Source organism: Amblyomma mixtum, chromosome 2, assembly GCF_055824585.1.
Source record: "Amblyomma mixtum isolate Tamu chromosome 2, ASM5582458v1, whole genome shotgun sequence".
Lineage (NCBI taxonomy): Eukaryota > Metazoa > Arthropoda > Arachnida > Ixodida > Ixodidae > Amblyomma > Amblyomma mixtum.
Genome location: NC_143013.1, coordinates 93353959 through 93372517, shown reverse-complemented (window position 1 = coordinate 93372517; position 18559 = coordinate 93353959). Strand labels below are relative to the sequence as shown.

The following is an 18559-nucleotide window of genomic DNA, read 5'->3' as shown; positions in this document are numbered from 1 at the left end:
CTTGGACGCTTTCCAGACTTCGTATGTTTGTTTTCCGAATGTTTCCAAGTGCAGGAAGGCTTTAGCGAAGAAATCTCATGAATAAGGCGTTATAGAGCTGCATCATTAACCGAACCGATGCTTCCCACGACTTTCCCCGTACAAAGGCGAGAACGTGAGAAATCGCTGTCAGTCTCTTTTTCATGTATGAGATATGAGGGGTCCATGATAGATTTCGGTCGGTGATTACTCCCAGAAACCAATGGATCTTTACGTAGGGTATTGCTGTGCCGTTTATGCATACGGTATAAGGATACATGTTCTTACGTGTAAAGGCTACAAGCGAGCACTTTTCGGTTGAAATCTGTAGGCCTTGCTCGTGAAGGAAGGCCGCAAGAATACTTGACGCCTTTTGAAGCCTCGCTCGAACTTGTGGGCGCGTAACTCCGGATGCCCAGATACAGATGTCATCCGCATAGGTTGAGAGTTGCGCCGACTGTGGTAGTATATCAACGAGCCCAACAAGTGTAAGATTGAGGAGCGTTGGGCTGAGCACTCCACCCTGCGGGACTCCACGGGAAGTGAAATGAGAAGATGTTGGGCCATCTTCTGTCTGCATAAAGAGAGATCTGTTGGATAAATAACTGCGTATCCAGCAGAATACGTGACCACCAAGCTCGGAGGCTTCCAGAGCGTCCAAGATAGCCTGGTGAGTTACACTGTCGTATGCGCCCTTTACATCCAGGAACAATGCCGCAGTCAAGCGCTTCAAATGTTTTTGGTGCTGGACGGTGACACCAGGTCGACCACGTTGTGAACTGAGGAGCGTCCACGTCATAACCCGGACATTATATCCGGATATATGCGGTAGCGCTGCAGGTACCACTCAATTCGTGTAAGTACCATCCTTTCCAGTACTTTGCCAACGCAACTAGCCAGTGCAATTGGACGGTATGATGTCAGGTCAAGAGGCGATTCCCCTGGTTTCAGGAGCGGAACTAGACGACTGGACTTCCACTCGTCTGGAACTGTGCCCTCATTCCACGATTTGTTGTAATACTCCTGAAGGACACGCCTAGCTTCCTGTCCAAGGTTTCCAAGTGCAGTGTATGGCACACCGTCGGGTCCCGGCGATGATGATCGTCTGCAACAAGCCAGCGCGGCGTCAAGTTCCTCTACGGAGAAGGAAAGGTCCATCCGAGAATCCCGAGAAGCGGGAACATCGCTACAATGCTGCGTTGCAGCTGGGGCAGATGCTCCTGCTACCCTAGCGCAGAAATCCTCAGCTACCTCGACTTGGCCACGTCGTTGGAAGAGTGCAAGAGACTTGCAAGGGTGCAGCTGGTGTGGGGATGTCCGAAGGCCACGAACTACATTCCAGATGCGTGACAAAGGTTTCCGTGGATCAAGCGTTGCACAGAATGACCTCCACCGCTGTGCCTGGAGAGCTTGAATTCTGCGCTGACTTTTCTTTTGCATGCGCCTCTCATCTCTGAGGTCAAAGCTCGACAAGGTGCGTCGGTACCTACGCTCTGCCCTCCGTCGCAGCGATCGCAGGCGCTGCAATTCCATATCGCATTCCGTGTACTTTTAATTGGGGCGAATAACCGTGTCGCGTTCTCCATGGCCTCCTTAATTTCCCCTTCAAAACTTGCGGATGAACCTTCTCTGCAAGCATCTTCCATAAGTGCTTCAAACACTGACCAATAGAAGCCTCGCATGCGTGTGGCAGAGGTGCATGTGGAAAGGCCTGTAATGGTCAGATATGTAGGGTTATGGTCACTGCCGCGGGTTTCAATATCCGAAAACCACCGGACGTTGCTTATAAGGCATCGAGAAACGAAGGCCAAGTAAAGGCAGCTGCTTTAAGTTATCCCTCGAATATAAGTTGGGGAGCCGTCATTTAAACACTGAAGGTCATGGTCAGAGGCGAAGGACACAAGTTTGCGACCCCTCATGTTCATTCTAACGCTTCCCCACATTGTGTGGTGAGCGTTAAAGTCGCCCATGACGATCCAAGGGCCGGGTGTAACCGCCATCAGGTCACTCAATAATCATCAATAATCAATAATAATAATAATAATAATAATAATAATAATAATAATAATAATAATAATAATAATAATAATAATAATAATAATAATAATAATAATAATAATAATAATAATAATAATAATAATAATAATGTTTATTGCCACTTTGTAGCTAATACAATAAGGTTCAGGCCCGTCAAAGCCAACAAGAGGCTTGAGTGACTGGGCCCGGCAGTTACGGCCAGGACTACAAAAAAGGCAATAGATACAGTAACGCTTCTCGTTACACCCAAACGAGAGCAAAAAAAAAACAAACAAAAATTGGAAAACACAGGTTAACAGCACAAGTATTCAGAAATTCAACTATAAACCAAGAGTATACGTCAAAATAAAAATAAAAATAAATGAAATAACGAACATTCTGAGCATAACTTCACTAACAGAAGAATACCAAGATCAACACAGGGCTTTCAGATGCATCTTCAGGTCACGCATAGAAGTTACAGCAAAAATTTCATGCGGTAATTCATTAAAGATTTCAGGTACATAAGCACAGCGCCTTGCTTTTTCGTATCTAGTTACACTGCGCGGTACATAATAACGAATTGTTTTCCTTAATTTCCATTTAGGAGTATTAATAATTAAAAAGTCTGAATTCCAAAAATGCCGCTGAACAACTGTCTGCACAAAAAGAGAATGAAATGACGGAAGACCTAGGAACTGAAAGACGTCCGTGCCGGATGGCATGTGACAATTGTACACAATGCTCTTCAACATGTTTTTTAGTATACTATCAATACGACAATGCCAGCGTGAAGGACATGGCGCAAATGCAGTTAAGCCGTATCTGAGAACACTGTACGCAAGTGCATGAATTATAGTTTTTTTCACCGACATCGGCGCCAAAGACTTCATATTGAAGAGTAAGCATGTAACCTTCCGTAGCTTAGCACACAGATATGTGCTATATATATATGCACACAGATATAATAATAATAATAATAATAATAATAATAATAATAATAATAATAATAATAATAATAATAATAATAATAATAATAATAATAATAATAATAATAATAATAATAATAAATAATCAGAGCGTACGTCAAAGAACTACACCCTAATGAATTTGACTTGAAGACACCTCTGATGTACAGGCAAAGAATTGAGTTACAATATAGAAACTACCCTAGAAGCGATGCCGTGTGTGTGAAACAAAACTATTATTAATAATAATTGATCATAATATAAGTCTAAAGTTCAGTTGAATCCTCCAAAATGGAGCATATTAGTAATAATAGGGTGACTACACATTAGCATCCACAAATGCCCGGTAATACCGCTACGCAGGGAAGCTACGCCGATAATAGAGGAACTACTAGGTTAAAAACAATTCTTCCAGGTCTGAGGCTCACACCTGAGTTCATGGCCTGACCTGTGCGGCTGCTTTACCAATGCTGCAGCCTAGACTGCCACCATACAGTACTGTGGGAAGAGAGAACGGTGTTGATTTAAACCTGTGTTGGTGTAACTCTATTTGTAATAAGAGGCAACTAACTGATTAGCATCCACTAAACATTCATTAAACTTAAATTAAGCATCCCCAACCATTAAGCAACTAAAGAAACTTACACCGACGACAAGAAAAATGGGTGCTGCAAAATGAAATGATGGACTTGATCGACGTGATACCCCGTAATAACGGGGTAATTACGAAGTACATCCACCCAAGCGTAGCCATACGACTAGTAAAGAGAGCTATACATCTTCCACAGAAACGTTGCTGTCATCATCAGCCTGACTACGCAGACTGAAGGTAAAGGCCTCTTGCACTTCTTCCCATTTCACCATTTCACCTGCCCTGTGCCAGCTTCGGCCACCCTACCTCAGAAAAGTTCTTAATCTCATTCGCCGATCTAACTTTCTGTCGCTATGTGCTACGATTACCTTCTCCTGGAATCCAATGTTACCCTTACCGACCATCGGTTAGCTTGCCTCCACATCACATGCCCTGCCCATGGACATTGCTTCTCATTGTATTCGGTTAGAAGAGCATTAGTCTGCGTTTTATACCTCATTCTGCTCTCTTCTTGCCTCTAAACATTACATCTATCATTTCTCTTTTCATATATCGCTGCGTTTTAGTCAATTGATTTTGAGTCCTTTACATTAGAGTCCACATTCCTGCTCCTTGGGTGAGCACTGGTCAGATACTGCTGTTATGAATTTTTTGTTTCAGTGATATTGGTAAACTGCGGTTCATGGTAACTGCCTGCAAAATGCACTACACTCTTTTCTCATTAGCTATATCACTCTCGTGGTCCAGATCTGCCATCCTTACTTGCCCTAAATTCATAGATTACCTTAGCTGTTCCAATCATTCACTGCTCATCGTAAATCGCTGCTCGCGTCCCAAACTCTGGCACTTTAGTTTCCTGCGTATTACTTTTCACCAACCGCTCTGCTTTGTCTGTCAAAAAGTCATTGATCATGCTCCGCATTTCGTCCCCTGATTTACTTCCCAAGGCAAACTCATCCGCGAATTGCGTATTATTAAAGTATTCCGGAATCCATTAAATCTTATTTCATATTTTCCTGAATGTAGGTCTTTGAATTCCACCCATAGAGGCGCGGTGGTCTGTACTGGAGAGATCGCGTTTCCTGGCATGACACCCTACCTTGTTGTGGTTTTGTTACTTTGTTTTTGAAGCACTATGGTGGCTATTCAGCTGCTATATATGTTTTACAGAATTTTTACAGACGGCTCTTTAACACCCTTGTTCCGTAATGCCAGCGTTACAGACAGATGAGGTTTCCTCGGAGTTGGAAACCTTGTCGTAATCTATGACGCGTCTTCAAGGCGGTTGCTAGTACTACTCTAGGAATTCATCGATCAGCTAGTTAATAGCGTGAGTATTCTCTACTGCCGAGTACCTTTTACTAATGGCTGTCTGTTCCTTTCTTTGATTAAAGGTTATATTTGTCCTATCTTTGTTCGCGATTATATTAGTAAATACCTTGTATATGATCAGAAGAAAGGTGACGATATGTTATTTTTCAATATCTTGATGTTTTTTGTTATGGAGTCAGAGAATGTTAACATTCTTCGAAGATTCTCGTAGGCGCGACGACACCAGGCAATCAGTTCACAGGTGGCCAGTATCTGTGGCAGAATCTCCACATCATCCGTCAAGAGATCTGCTGTAACCTTGTCTTCGCCAGCTGCTTTACCCCTTGGCACTGGTTGTAAGGCTTGCTTTACTTCCTGTTCTCTTACTGGCGGAATGTTCAGTTGCTCTCCAGTGTTTCCACTGTATTTAAAGCTTCATAGTAGTTCTTTGTGCATCCGATTGTGTTAAGGTTTCTTTTTAATACGGCGAACCACTGCTTCCTCGTGGCTGTACTTAAGAGGCAAATAAATGCTGATTTGTCTATTCTGTTTGCATTCACTGGCCATAGACGTGAGGGGCATTTATGAGGTTTTCTTAAGGTAGTTGCCGGAACATTATATGTCCTCACTATAGCTTTTTGCGTGCCTATGTAGTATCTCCCTAAAAACAATATAAAAGTTTTGATTGAGACGTTATTTCATGTACAGATACATGGTCAGCTTTAGCTCAGCTTTCTAGACAAAATTATTGTTAAAGCGGAAGGAACGGATGTGTGTTGAATGGGCCGCAAAAATTAGTTTTTTAAACTTCAAACATCGCCTTTACTTGTCAAAACATGGATTTGTGCTGAAGGACATTAATGCAATGAGCAATGTACTGCTGCCTCCTTCCGCAGCCAGAGACTATTGAGAATTGCTTTGTTTTTTATTATGCATGATGTGATTTTATATTTTGTTTTGGAGTGGAAAGGGCATTTTTGAACGGACTTTCAAAAAGGACGCACGTACTCTCACTCCCTATACTCTAAAATTTCTGCCTGCTGTGGAAGGTTTAAGGTTCCGTGTGCTAGTTTTAAGCTCATGGGAATGTTTAGGTTTTGTGAGGGCCGCATTAATGATCGCCACGCACAGCCGCCACGTTCATCGAAGTATTCGTGCAAAGTACTATGTGCCTTAGTGCGCGGGTACTTGCTGCGAAACGTGGACCTCCTGTCCGGCTGCCTTTACTGGATGAATGCGTACATCTGCCGGAATTTTTATGTGCTGGCATAGTGATATCGAGATGCTGGTTATACTACATGTCTGATGGGTTCTGTTAATGGGACCTCGTTAAAAATTAGGCTAGAAGCCTGTCAGTGTTGTTGTCCTTCTACGTAATAAAGAAAATACTGCGGCTATGGCGCAATGGTCTAATGCAGTGGCTAGCGAAGCTGATCTGTTGGCGCCGCCGCAGATTAACAACCCTCTGGAGGCCAGAAAGTGTTCAATTGTAATTTATTTTATTTAGGGTGAAGGTTAGCCAGACAAACAGCGACGAAATGGGTACGTGGAGGTCTCAGTGCTAGATCACTAAAACGATGTACAGTGCATTGGTCGGTATCCCCAATGCCGAACTGGACAACATGAAGGAAAGCGTCCAGGTAATGTGAATAGCAGAGGGCGACTATTACTAACGCAATTAGTGAGCCAAACATTTCAGGAATCATGCATACCTTCTTCCGTAAATTGAGAAACGAGTGAGTGCACAGTGGAAACTCCGAGCAGAAGCAATATAATAAAATAGTTTTTACAGCTCGAATAGAATACATTATTTACAGCATTATAAATAATGCATTCGGTGGAGGCAAAAAAAGATGTAAAAACCATAAATGAAGGACATTTCTTGAGCACTAGTGACACGTTGATTCTCTTTGCCGCGTTTGTCAACTGTATTACTGTACGCTGGAAGGGCTGGGTTGAATCCGAAGTGCGTTAAGGTAGTCGCCGATTTATAATCCATAAAAGGTTTCCGTTTCATAAAAGCGGTTTTGCGAGGAAATGCTTCTAAAAATGTTTTTTCTCCCCATTTCGAGCCAATCAAGAAAGACATTTGAGCTTGTTGCATTTCGGACAAGCAGGACGAAGTCATGATCTTTATCATTTCTTGCAAAATTGAAGGACAAAGGTCTCTTGAGAAGAGGAAGGCCTTCCCGCCGTGGCTCGGAGGCTTTCGAGTTCCGCTGCTCACTCTGAAGTGGCGGGATCAATATCTGGCTCTGGCCGCCGGATTTCAGTGGAGACAAAATTCAAAATTCACATTAAATAAACCCAGGTGCTCTAAATTACTCCGGTGCGTCGACAATAGCGTCCCTAATTGCCCATATGTAGTTACGGGACATTAGAACATGTATGTCATATCACTGAACAGGAATGCCTCAACCAAAAACGGCCTTCGATGACAGCGGGTTCTGAGAATATCGGTATGAACCATCTTCGCTACGACAACCAGCTGTCAGGTTGCTCAGGCGCCTGCAACGACACGTTCAACGGCTGGTACCATCTGCTCATCTCGGCAAAACAACGACTTCCTACGGTTTTCAGCATGGCAGTGGCTTTATTTAGACATTAGTGCCAACTTTATTTATTCAAGTTACTCACAGGTTCCTTTACATTGGAGCGTTGTGTGAGTGGGGCAGTACATAGAAGTTAGAGAACAGCGCAAAAAAACACATACAAAACAAAAAAAAACAACGACAGAAGAAAAACGTTATACAATAGTTAGCAAGAGGCACTCAGTAGAATTCAAATAAAGTTATACAATACACAATAATTACATGTTTCAAACTGTTGCAACATGGAAATGGAACACGACTTGACAGTGAGGTTAAAAGTGCACAAGTTAGTTCACACTAAGCAGCAATAAAACAGATTTTTCGCAAGAATACAGAGAACTGAGACACTAGGCGAGGATTGCGGTTATTTTATCACGAAACGTAGCAGAATTTCTGGTATTAGTAGCATCGTCAGGAAGGCTGTTCCAATAGTTTATGGCACGTGGGAGAGCAGACATGTTCAATGCTTTTGTATGATGACAAAAAGCGCTGGATGAGAGCACATTACGTTCTACGGGCTACAGCAATCAAGCGTATATAGAGAACGTTGTTCTTGCATTCCTGTCTTGCTTCAGAAGTAATTGCTCATGAACAAGAAGGTCTTTATGTCGAACTATTTCAACCTCTCATGTCTGAACTCGAAGTTGTTGCAGGCTTCCGGGTGTGAGCGATGTAGAAGTAGTATGTGAAACCGACTCCGCTTGGAGTTGGGGTCTGTCGCTCAAGCAGAAAAGACAACAAGGCATTCCGAAATGCAGGGCGTTTTTCGTCTGGTATCCGGGCTTCCAATCTGAAGAGATTCAGGTACTTTTCTGCGTGGAAGAGAAAGTCGGATAAGTATTGACCCATCCGACTTTCCGACCCATCCGATATTCTGCTTAGGCGCAACAATTAATACAGTGCTCTCCTTCACCACACAGAGAGCTGAAAAATTTTGCCAACATTCGTAAAGAGCTTACCAACATTAATTCTTGATAAACCAAAAAGTGATAGCGCGCTCTTTGTTAAAATTCTGGTGATGAACCACATTTTATCGGCCTTAATTTATAATAAACATTAACTGTGTCGCTGATTGATGCACTCATTATTTCATTCCAGCATGACTATTCCCACTAGTAAGTCTATTTTTGCCTAGTAGTTCATACACGCATAAATGTATGAACCAGACATAACGCGTGGACTCAGGGGTTCTGCATGCGTCAGCATTTCGTAGGCGTACGCTATATTGTTGGTGCACCCCGTACTAGGGAGTAATATCGCACTAAGCGCTAGTTGGCGCGCTCGTCTTCGAGCGGACGGGAGAAAGTGAACACGCGCATTTGCATATTCATAGGCGCGAGAAGAACATACTATGAATAAGGTTGCAGCAGGATATTCATGCATCAGCGTGGTATGAGCTACGGATTCATGGCACCCTAGGCACATGTCTAGTTTTGATAATGATAGTAAATGTTTATGGCTCAAGGGCATCTGCGGCCAAGGAGCGTCATGGCACACGGTGTTTTCGTGTACTCGAGCTGGGGTGAAAGGCTTATTTCCCAAGCATGTCATCCTGAATAAGCCGAGCACCAGGCCCGGGGAAGCTTGTACCCATTGCACCACCGGCGGGTGGGTACCCGGCGGCTCCGGGGATTGAACCCCACTCCTCCCGCATGCGAGACGGATGCTCAAGTCACTAGGCTACCGCGGCGGTCACATGTCTAGTCCTCTTGATAAATGGAAACCTTGTTAAAATTATAAGTTTTGCACGGGTGCAAGTCATTGCCTTTGTAAGGAAGTGCTTTTATCTGCGGATCAAAATGACAGTAATCCTTGGTTAATTACACTCTAGGCCGCAAAAATGGAACAGTCATTTGAGAGAAGAAAAGGGCGTCAGGAGTCCAATGTTTTCTTGTGACTAAAATAGCACTCTCGACCGTGCTGCCGCGTTTCTTGGGGAGGAAAGTAGCTCGGACTATTACTGCAGAACATTTGGTCACGGTATATAAGTTCAGATGATTGCGCTCGTAGTTTTACTCTTGTTGATTGTTTATAATTGTTACAGACTAACCGTGGCTTGACCGGCTTGCCTCTAGCTTTAAACGGGATGGTTTGAACAAGATGCTTTGAACAATAGGCATGTGCCGTCCTCTTCAGAGCTCAACTTTATCGTTCCGTGATCGGATGAACACAATATTGTCAGGAAAGAAATAACTAGTCCCTGTGACTCGCTTGAAGAACATTGCATTGTTTATTCCTAGGTTCTGCAACTTCTAAGACATATACATTAAACAACAAGGACCTCAAAGAGTTCTCTTAAATACACCCGATGAAATTAACCAAACAGACAAGGTATTCAGAACAGAACGTGTCACTGGCTGTCTACATATGTACAATTTTGCCGATGGCTGTAGAATGCGCACCATGTTGAAATACTGCGTGCAACAATACATTGAAATTCATGTGTGAAAAAGTGGCATCGGAATATATAAATAATGGTCTACTTAGTCTGCCGACATGTTGTTCCCTCGTCTCTCCGTAATCGCAAAATTTGAGTCACTGTCAGATGCACTTAGTAAGCCCTCTCGGCGACAGTTTTATTCTGGTAACTCGCAGAGCTCTTTTAATCACAGCTATATACCTAGTTTACAAAATCGGATGACATAGCAAACGTATATACACTCTGCATGCCTGTGACTCGCACGTGAGAGTGCTTGTGGAGTGTCGAAAACCAAAGACCGCGATAGGTAATTTATTCATTTAACTTGCGTGTCTATTAAGTGGAAGTCTACTGACTTTTGACGACTTTATTTTCGCTGCGGCAATCAAACGTTCTTTGCCGAAATAAATGTATACCAGGCTGTGGCTCTGAGAAATACGGTAGTAGAATTGAAAACGCAATATTTGAAGTGCTGAATTTTTTGTACCGTTGCAACCAGCGTTACCAAACACTGAATTCTTTCCACTGAGTGACACGCCGAGGCAGACATGAACGTAACATCAATCGACACGCTTAGATTCTATCATAAGTGCAATGAAGAACACTGTGGTAGTTTTAAAATGCTGTCACTAATATATGGTGATATCTATCAGAGATACAAGCAACTGTTTTTTAGCGGTAGTTGTGGCCCCAATAGCAGCACTACTGTCAGAATAGTAGCAGTTCGCTCCTTCAAAATACTTTTTAGGGAAAGATGACAAAGCAAGGTTAAATGAAACATAAACGGCGACTACTTGTAGGGGAAGAAAATGAAGGCACCTCAAGCTCCGATCAGCAAAAATATCCTGGCCTATCCCCCCCCCCCCCCCGTGGGTATGTGCTATTAAGCGTGAGGACATCATCATGAAAAATATCCTTTCGTATTTCACTCAGTCCTATTTATGAAGTGCGGTATAATTCAGGTGACGTGGCCAGCTACATAAAGGGCCACGAAATCTGCACTCAGCAAGGCGCGAGGTTCGGCTCTAGTCTGACTTTCTTTGCCAATAGAAAATATAATTTCCTACGAGAAATCCGACTTCTGGCCTCGCTGCAGTCATCATTGGCATGAAGAACACATCTCGAGCTAGTTGGTTTTCCATCACACGAAAACAGCGCAAACTAAACAAATGGCGTGTCTCGTCTCCCCTTTCTGCGTCCTTTGTGTAGTTTGCGCTGTTTTCGTGTCATCATTGGCAACTTTCTAAGAAAAAAAGGTAGCAGTGTTTTTATAGTCCTCTTTGACTGTCGACGGTCCTTCTGAGCTTACACGCACGCAGGATGCAGAAATCAATTTTCTCTTCAGATCAGAAGATGCAAGGGACGGTGTTCGCACCACATCTTGCACCCTGCTGTAAGCTTTCTGTGAGAGGTCTTGTTTAATGCTATGTGTCGTGAACACACACGACGCCTTTACTGTGTGCTACAGATGAGTTTTAACACTGGACAATGGCGCCAAAATCGGACAGAATTTAAGATACCGTAAGTGCTGTGGAAATATTTCCCAGACGGCGAAGCCATCGGTTTCAGGGTAACATGAAAGCACCTAACTTCATGAAACAAGCTACCACCGATAAGAAACATTGTAGTCCATTTCCGGAGAAAGGAATTTTCAGTCGAAGTGCAAAAACTGTCGTGTCACGCAACAATTCGGTCATTTATAAGAACTGGGTTGAATACTCTCTAACCGAGCGTTCGTTGTCCCTTGACCTCTTTATTATTCCTCAGTCAAAAAGGTAAGGAACAAGAGAGAAAGCTAGGTAAACACAACGCACGCCATTCTGACCCGTGATTAATTAGAAACTCCTTCCCCTTAATTCATACAGAGAATTGCGGGAAGAAATGTACTTTTTCCTGCCCTTTCGCTGCATCAAACGCCTGTTTGAAACTCTTTCCCCCACATTAATAAAAAGGATTGAGTGAAGAAATATGCTTTTTTCCTGCGCTTTCGCTGCAGCGAACGTCTGTTTCCGTGTATGCAATCGGACAAATTAAAAAAATTGGGGAAGGGGGGGGATTCAGGGGTACACTTAATCGCTTATTACTGGTGACAACGCGACAGCATCACCTCGCGTCCACCAACGAGGATGCGATATTGGGCTGACCCGCTCCATTTGACATCCTTGCATTTGTTCGTCAACGGTTCGACTCATATTTGTCAGCTGACTTGTGTTACTACGACTAGTTTTGTGTTGCACCTACGCGGATTAGAGCGCAACGAGCTACGCATTTGTGGCACAATTTCGAAGGTCGAAATCTCTTACCCTAAACCACATCACTGGGCAAGTTGGTGTGTCATTCTAGGGGTACGTATATAAAGGGCGTTTTGGAGAAATTGCATCCAAAGATTAGAAAGAAGCAGGAAACTGCAGTTGGCTGAAACTACTACACATAATCTCTTGTCACGTCGCATCCTTCAGATAATTTTTATATTTCGTTTTATTAGCTAAATAACAAAGAAAAATTTTTCAGAATTTTGCTAATCACTGTTCCTAGTGTCTTTATTTACGTTGTGAACGTTTTTAAGAAATAATCCATTTTTTTTTGTATCAATATACATCCCCGTCAAAAGTATGCAACCAAATGGGTTTGGTGCTTCACTGTTTATGAGTCCCTATTGCTCATTTAACAGACAAAAGCTTTGGCGGATTGAGATATTGCGATATTCTTTTTGATTGAGATATTCTTTTTCTGAGATATTGCGGTCGCTGAGGGTGCAAAACGAGGCTCGCTGCAAGTCTCAAAAGCAAACCCCTCGGGCTGCATACTTTTGACGGGTGGTGTGCTTCCTGTGTGGTCTCTTTTCTCCTGCCTTTAAAGGAAAGGTCGCGAAATTTTGAAGATACCATGTCTTTGCGATATACGGTATCACACTGTGCGCCCCAAAACGCGTTTTGAACGAAAGAAATTCTCGCGCTATCCGAGTCCAAGTCCGTAGCCACCGCACAATTTGAAGGGCTGCCCAGTGGTATAAATAAAGAGAACTCACGATGCTTTGCACTACGCAACTTCTCTGATTTCTGTTTCTTTTTTGGTTTTTCTGTCTGATGGCTAAACAAATACTCCGTCAGAATTTGGCTCTTGGTAGCCTTTCTATCTCTTATCGTCGATCACGGCGAGCGCTTTCCACGCTCGGGGACGACGTGATGACGCACTTTCAACACTATTCTGACCGCGGTGTTGGTGCCTCACTTCGAGTCCCTGAGCGCGTACGGTTCAACTCAAATCGCGTTCGGCAGCACAACAGTACGCTAGCGCAAGAGCACAGTAACGTCATTTTTTCAGATTTCTGGGGCTCGTTTAAATGCTGAACAAAAAATCCACATAGGATACACCTTAGTGGAAAGAATTGGATCGGCTTTGTCTGAACCTCATCTGGTACTTAACCAAAAGCGCTGGGCCTTAAAGTGAACATTATTTCTTTGCATAATTATTCTTAGACAAATAAGTTGTGCAGGGACGAGGACTTAGACCCCTACAAATTAGATGTAGCGCGACGCAAACGAAGCAGACAGGCCGAGAACCAGTCGTAGGCTATTTTATTCTCCTTGTCGCGTGGCTCTGCGCAGCTCGTGTCAGCGCGTGTTGCAAGCCGAGGCGACACACCAAGAATGGTGGCGATAGCGCCGCTACAAAGTAATTAAGGTTAGTCAAGCGCCTAACGGCGGCAAACGATACGTCTTTTATTGCACCCAGCTGCTGTGCACTGCTGTTTTTTAATCCTTGCTTCAAGCTACATCAGATACCCTGGAGACGAAGCGATGCTGTCTGATGTCTGAACGGCAACGGCACCCGTCGCGGTTGGAGTCGTCTCACGACATTCAAACCCGTTATATTCTATTCCTTGCAATTATAACTACTAGTGCTGACACTTACTACAGAACGTTTCGCATTTTCCCGTCTCTATGACCTCCCACCGTTTCGATCAATCGCGAGTTTTGGAACGTCATTTCTTGGCTACGTCGGGTATCCGCGTCGATAACCCAGCCAATGCTTTCGCAATAATAGAGGAGAACCAAACCTTTGCTGTTTTCATTGTATTGGTTTCGTTCTGATTGGTGCGCCAGTTTTGCAAAGTGTATAATGCAGCGGGAACATTCTGGCAAGGCACTTGGTAGTGTGGCATGACTCAATCACTTAGCTGTAATATATTGCTTATAGCGAGATCAAGCACTGCGCCATGCATTATTGAATTACGGATGATGCCTTGAGAAAAATACGTTCTTCCGCTACGCTGTGCTTGCAAGGCTATCATGTTTCAGTCGTAGACACGCTGTAGCTAAATATTGCTCTGGCTCTACGTGCCAGCAGGTAGAACGTTGCTTAATGCCTGGAAACAAAGTGGCCAAAGTTAATGTCAAGAACTAAAATTAGGATGAGTAGCTTTTTAGTCATGAAGGAGCTAGACACCGCAGCGGACACGGGACAGAGAAAGAAGACGACGCAGGGCGGGACACTTCTCTGTCCCGTGTCCGCTGCGGTGTCTAGCTCCTTCATGTCTCACCAACTGGCCTACACATCTACCCTCCTAAGCTTTTTAGTCTTGTGTAACAGTCTCTTCCGACAGAAGGAAACAGGTAGAGAAAAAAAAAAGTGGAGTGTGCTTCTCTTGAAGTTCGAGTTGTTTATATTGTGCTTAGGTTTTATCGTACCGCGTGTTTTGTACTCCCCTTCATCTTTTCCCACAGGTCACCCCAGGACTTTTGCTTATGTTAAAATTGCGCTCCCTGATGGCTGAAATTGCTGTCATGACATTGACTACCGGTGAAACATCTGCGCTAGCTCCGCCGTATTCGCAGGGGCTAACGCTTCTCCTTACCCATGTACGCTTCCGCCGACGGGAAGGTCCACACACTGGAGTAGGTACGAAAGGAAACCAATTCAAGTCCTGCTGCTTCGACAGCCCTCCTTTCTTCAGCTTCCAGCTCTTCACACCCTGTCGGCTCGTCGAACCGTAAGCGCGACGACATGATCTCGCTTGGGTTCTGCAAGAAGGACATGTGCACACCTGTGGTGCGTCAATACAGCAGGAGGTTGCTGGATATACTTTAGGTATAGCGGCTGGGCAAACGACTGAACTTGTGTGAGGTGACAGGAAACAGTGTCAAATGCCCGTATTTGAAGAGCGCACGTCCAGCAGCACGTCCAGCACGCCCAGCAGCAGCGCACGTTTATGGCATGGTGGCAAAATATTTTCTCACATATCAACACTTATACAAACGCAGCCTTCGCACAGAAATTAACATGACTGAAAAAAAGGCACTGTTATACTGTGATCAACAGGGATGTACACATGGTGGAAAGCGGTGCCCTTTAAGAAGTGACTGAGGAGGAGAAAATATTGGCCTCCTGCACGAGGAAAGAGGTCTGGTAGTCAGTATAATTTCGCAAACACTTTACATTCCTCTTCATCGAGATTAAGCACTTCAAATAAAACATGATTTTAGCAAGTAATGCCATGCGCACATGCGCACATTTAAGACTGCAAATGAAAATTGCACACATACAAAAGGCTACGTGACTCTGTCCGAATCATGAGAACGTAAGGATGAAGCAGTTTACTGCATGATCATTCATTCGAGCGAAAGCAGTCATCGGTATCACGTGTCCCTCGAGTGTGATTTTGTCCCATATGGGGAGCGACACGGTGTAAGATAGAACACAGCGCCGACCTCCGCTAGTTAGCGGAGATCAATTCTGCTTGATCGGAGCAAGCTTTGTTGGGATGGTGATAGATGGCGCTAGGATTCGGCTTTGGCGCTGGTAGGATGCTATCACCACACCGCTGTTTTGGCGGTTCCTCCATCCGTAATGAGGACGCTCTCTCCCCTAGAGTGCGCATGCGCTGTGCCATGCATAGCGGTTGTCGGCTTTGCAATGGCGCGTCGTGTGCATTAGCTGTGCCGATGGTGACCACAGTATTCGTTTTCGCGGCAGTGTCTACAGGGAGGGTTCCGTTGTACCTATTTATAGAATCCCTCGATATTACTGCAAGGAAGATAGTGAAAGGGGGAAATGATGCACAAAACTGCGTCAGTGAGAGAACGGCATTGGAGGAAGAGAGTACAGCACAGTGCTGAGTGCTGGAGGCGCGCTGGGTTTTGATGTAGCAAAATGACGCCTGCCGTGTGCATTGAGATGGACTGATTTCAGGGCTTCTCTTGATTCAATTCCTTGTAGAAAGAGTAGCCTGCACAGCTGTCGTACACACACCAATTGCGTATGTATAAGCAAAAAATCAATAAAGTTGCGAATCGCGGATTTTAGCGTTTAAAAACAAAACTTGGGGTGTGAGAGACGCGAGGTTTCAGGGATGCGGATTAATTTCGACTACTCTGGGTTCACTAACCTCTGATTTCATTGCACAATACCCACGCAGTTTCTACTTCTCCAACGCAAATAAAAAATGATTTGATAGCCACAAAATGTTAATTGAGTTTTAAATATTTAACCGCACTTTTTCAGTCACAGAGGTGTGTAATTTGACTGTAGAATAATTAAGTTACCAAAAATTAATCAGTAAAGAACAAGCAACGTCGGAATTTAGTTTCCTAGGGCTAGAAAAACAAACCGGAATTTGGCAATAATGAACTGGTGCACAGCGTTCAAGTTTTTTCCCTAAAAGCCTTTATTTATACACTAAATTTAATGTGCCATTCAGTAGCACATGTATATAGAGAGTTATGTTTCGTAAAGAAGATGTGCAAGCTTGCAACACTGTGGATACGGCAGTTCAATTCTAGATGTCCCACATGAATCTAAAAAATATGTATGCACAAAACACTTTAAAGACAACTTTAGTTGTGCAAAATAAACACTTCTTTGCAGTACAATGATAGCAATGCTGTTTTTTTTTAATAAACCCTTCTCGGAAGTTAAGCATTCATTCGCGCCGTATTGCTTTTTGTATTCATTTAGAAGAAATACGCGACCGCGTTCGTGACTTGCTTTTTGCTGCTGCATTAAAGAAGAAAACCGGGCTACGTTTTCGCGTAAACAAATATTTAAGACTGGAACGAAGCAATGAACCTAAAAATTCTAGAGAGCCCCGCAGAAGCACAGCTGCTTCCGGGAGCAAGATGGTATGTACCCGTGCTATCCCTTGCAAAAGTGACCTCTGCTAACACCATCGGGTTGGTGATACTACTGTTTCCTTCTCTCCAAGCGCAGAACCCATGTGCCCATGCAAGATTCTGCTCAGTAGGTTGGGAAATTAAATTAACTCACCAAAATCTAACTCTCATATTCCACCGTACAATTAGAGCAAGAATGTATTGCGGGCCACGACGTGCAAGCCAAAAATACAGATCACTTCGTTGCTTTTGTCTTCCTGAGTATGGCGGGATTCTGTACGAGTCCGCGCAACAAAACAGAACACATTATTGGCATTGAACTCAGCACGCTGTGTTCATTTCGCTCATTAGTGGGCTCTCATTAACACTATCATTTGCAATTGGTTAATTACTGCTTGATTAATTACTGCTTAAATGCTGCTCTGTTCCTAAAATTGTGAAGATAGCAGGTTTGTTTCGTATCCGAAACGAGAATACATAAATAAGTGGGTTTAAAGCACCCTCAGGGACAGTAACGGGATAAACATTCCTTGTTTTATTATAAAATATAAGGAAGACCTGAACTAAGCTTGAAATAATGAAGTTTGTGCGCATGATTATGCTTGCCAAATAATATATGTTTGCTGTTTATCTCACAGGTATTTTTAGGTTGGTTAAAGAAATTACCTCTGCAACTATGATCAGTAACAAAACTGTCGTACCTAACAAGTACTGCTGAACATTGATGACGCAGAACCGCACTCACCGGAGTGAGGCCCGTCCATGGTTCCATCTTGTAGACCTGGTACAATGAGTCCGACACTGTTGTCCTGAAAAGGCTGAGGACCAGACACTCTCCGCCTACTTTAAGGAGGCGATTGATGTTGTAGTAGGCCTTCTCCAAGTTCTTCACGAAGTGGAGTGTCAGGAAAGCGTAAACTCCGTCGAAAACGCCATATTTCTCCGTGACGGTACGGGGATCGCCATGCTCTATATCTAATTGTTCATAGAAGATTTCCGGATGGTGATGTTTTTTACGCGCGTAGTCGAGCATCTCTGTAGATATGTCAACAGCCACGACGCGTTTGCATGGCGGCAAGCGTGGCAACAAATGTTCGGTGAGGAAGTCGGCGGGACCACAGCCCACTTCAATGTACTGTCCCTGGTATTCAGGTGCACTTTTGAACTTCACAGTTTCCATAGCCTGGAGATTCTCACGAAACCGGTGGGCGCTCAAGCTAACGTAGAGTAAAGGATTCATATCGCAGCTGCTGTGTCGTGTATTTTCTGAGCTGGTTACTGTGGCGGCCTTGGATGGCGGCGTGTTGACTTGGGGCAGCATGATATTGACGCGTGCGCAATGCTGTGAAAGAACAAGGCATGTCAACAAATGTGAGCGGCCACCATCATAGTACGCTGACAAACTTGGTTCATTCAAATCAGTGCTCTGGGTACATAGCCCGGGCGTGGTGATGCGAGCTAACTTTCGCAAAACAAAGTGAAGGCTCCTAGGAAAGGCGTGTTTGCGTTCTTAGACCTATCACGTCTGTGCA

At 43.9% G+C, this 18559-nt stretch overlaps 1 pseudogene; it reads right to left on the bottom strand.

Moving 5' to 3' along the window:
- LOC149360196 (uncharacterized) overlaps nt 1-18348 on the bottom strand; it is a 53179-nt pseudogene extending 34831 nt beyond the window's left edge.
- Nucleotides 18349-18559: the final 211 nt, after the last annotated feature.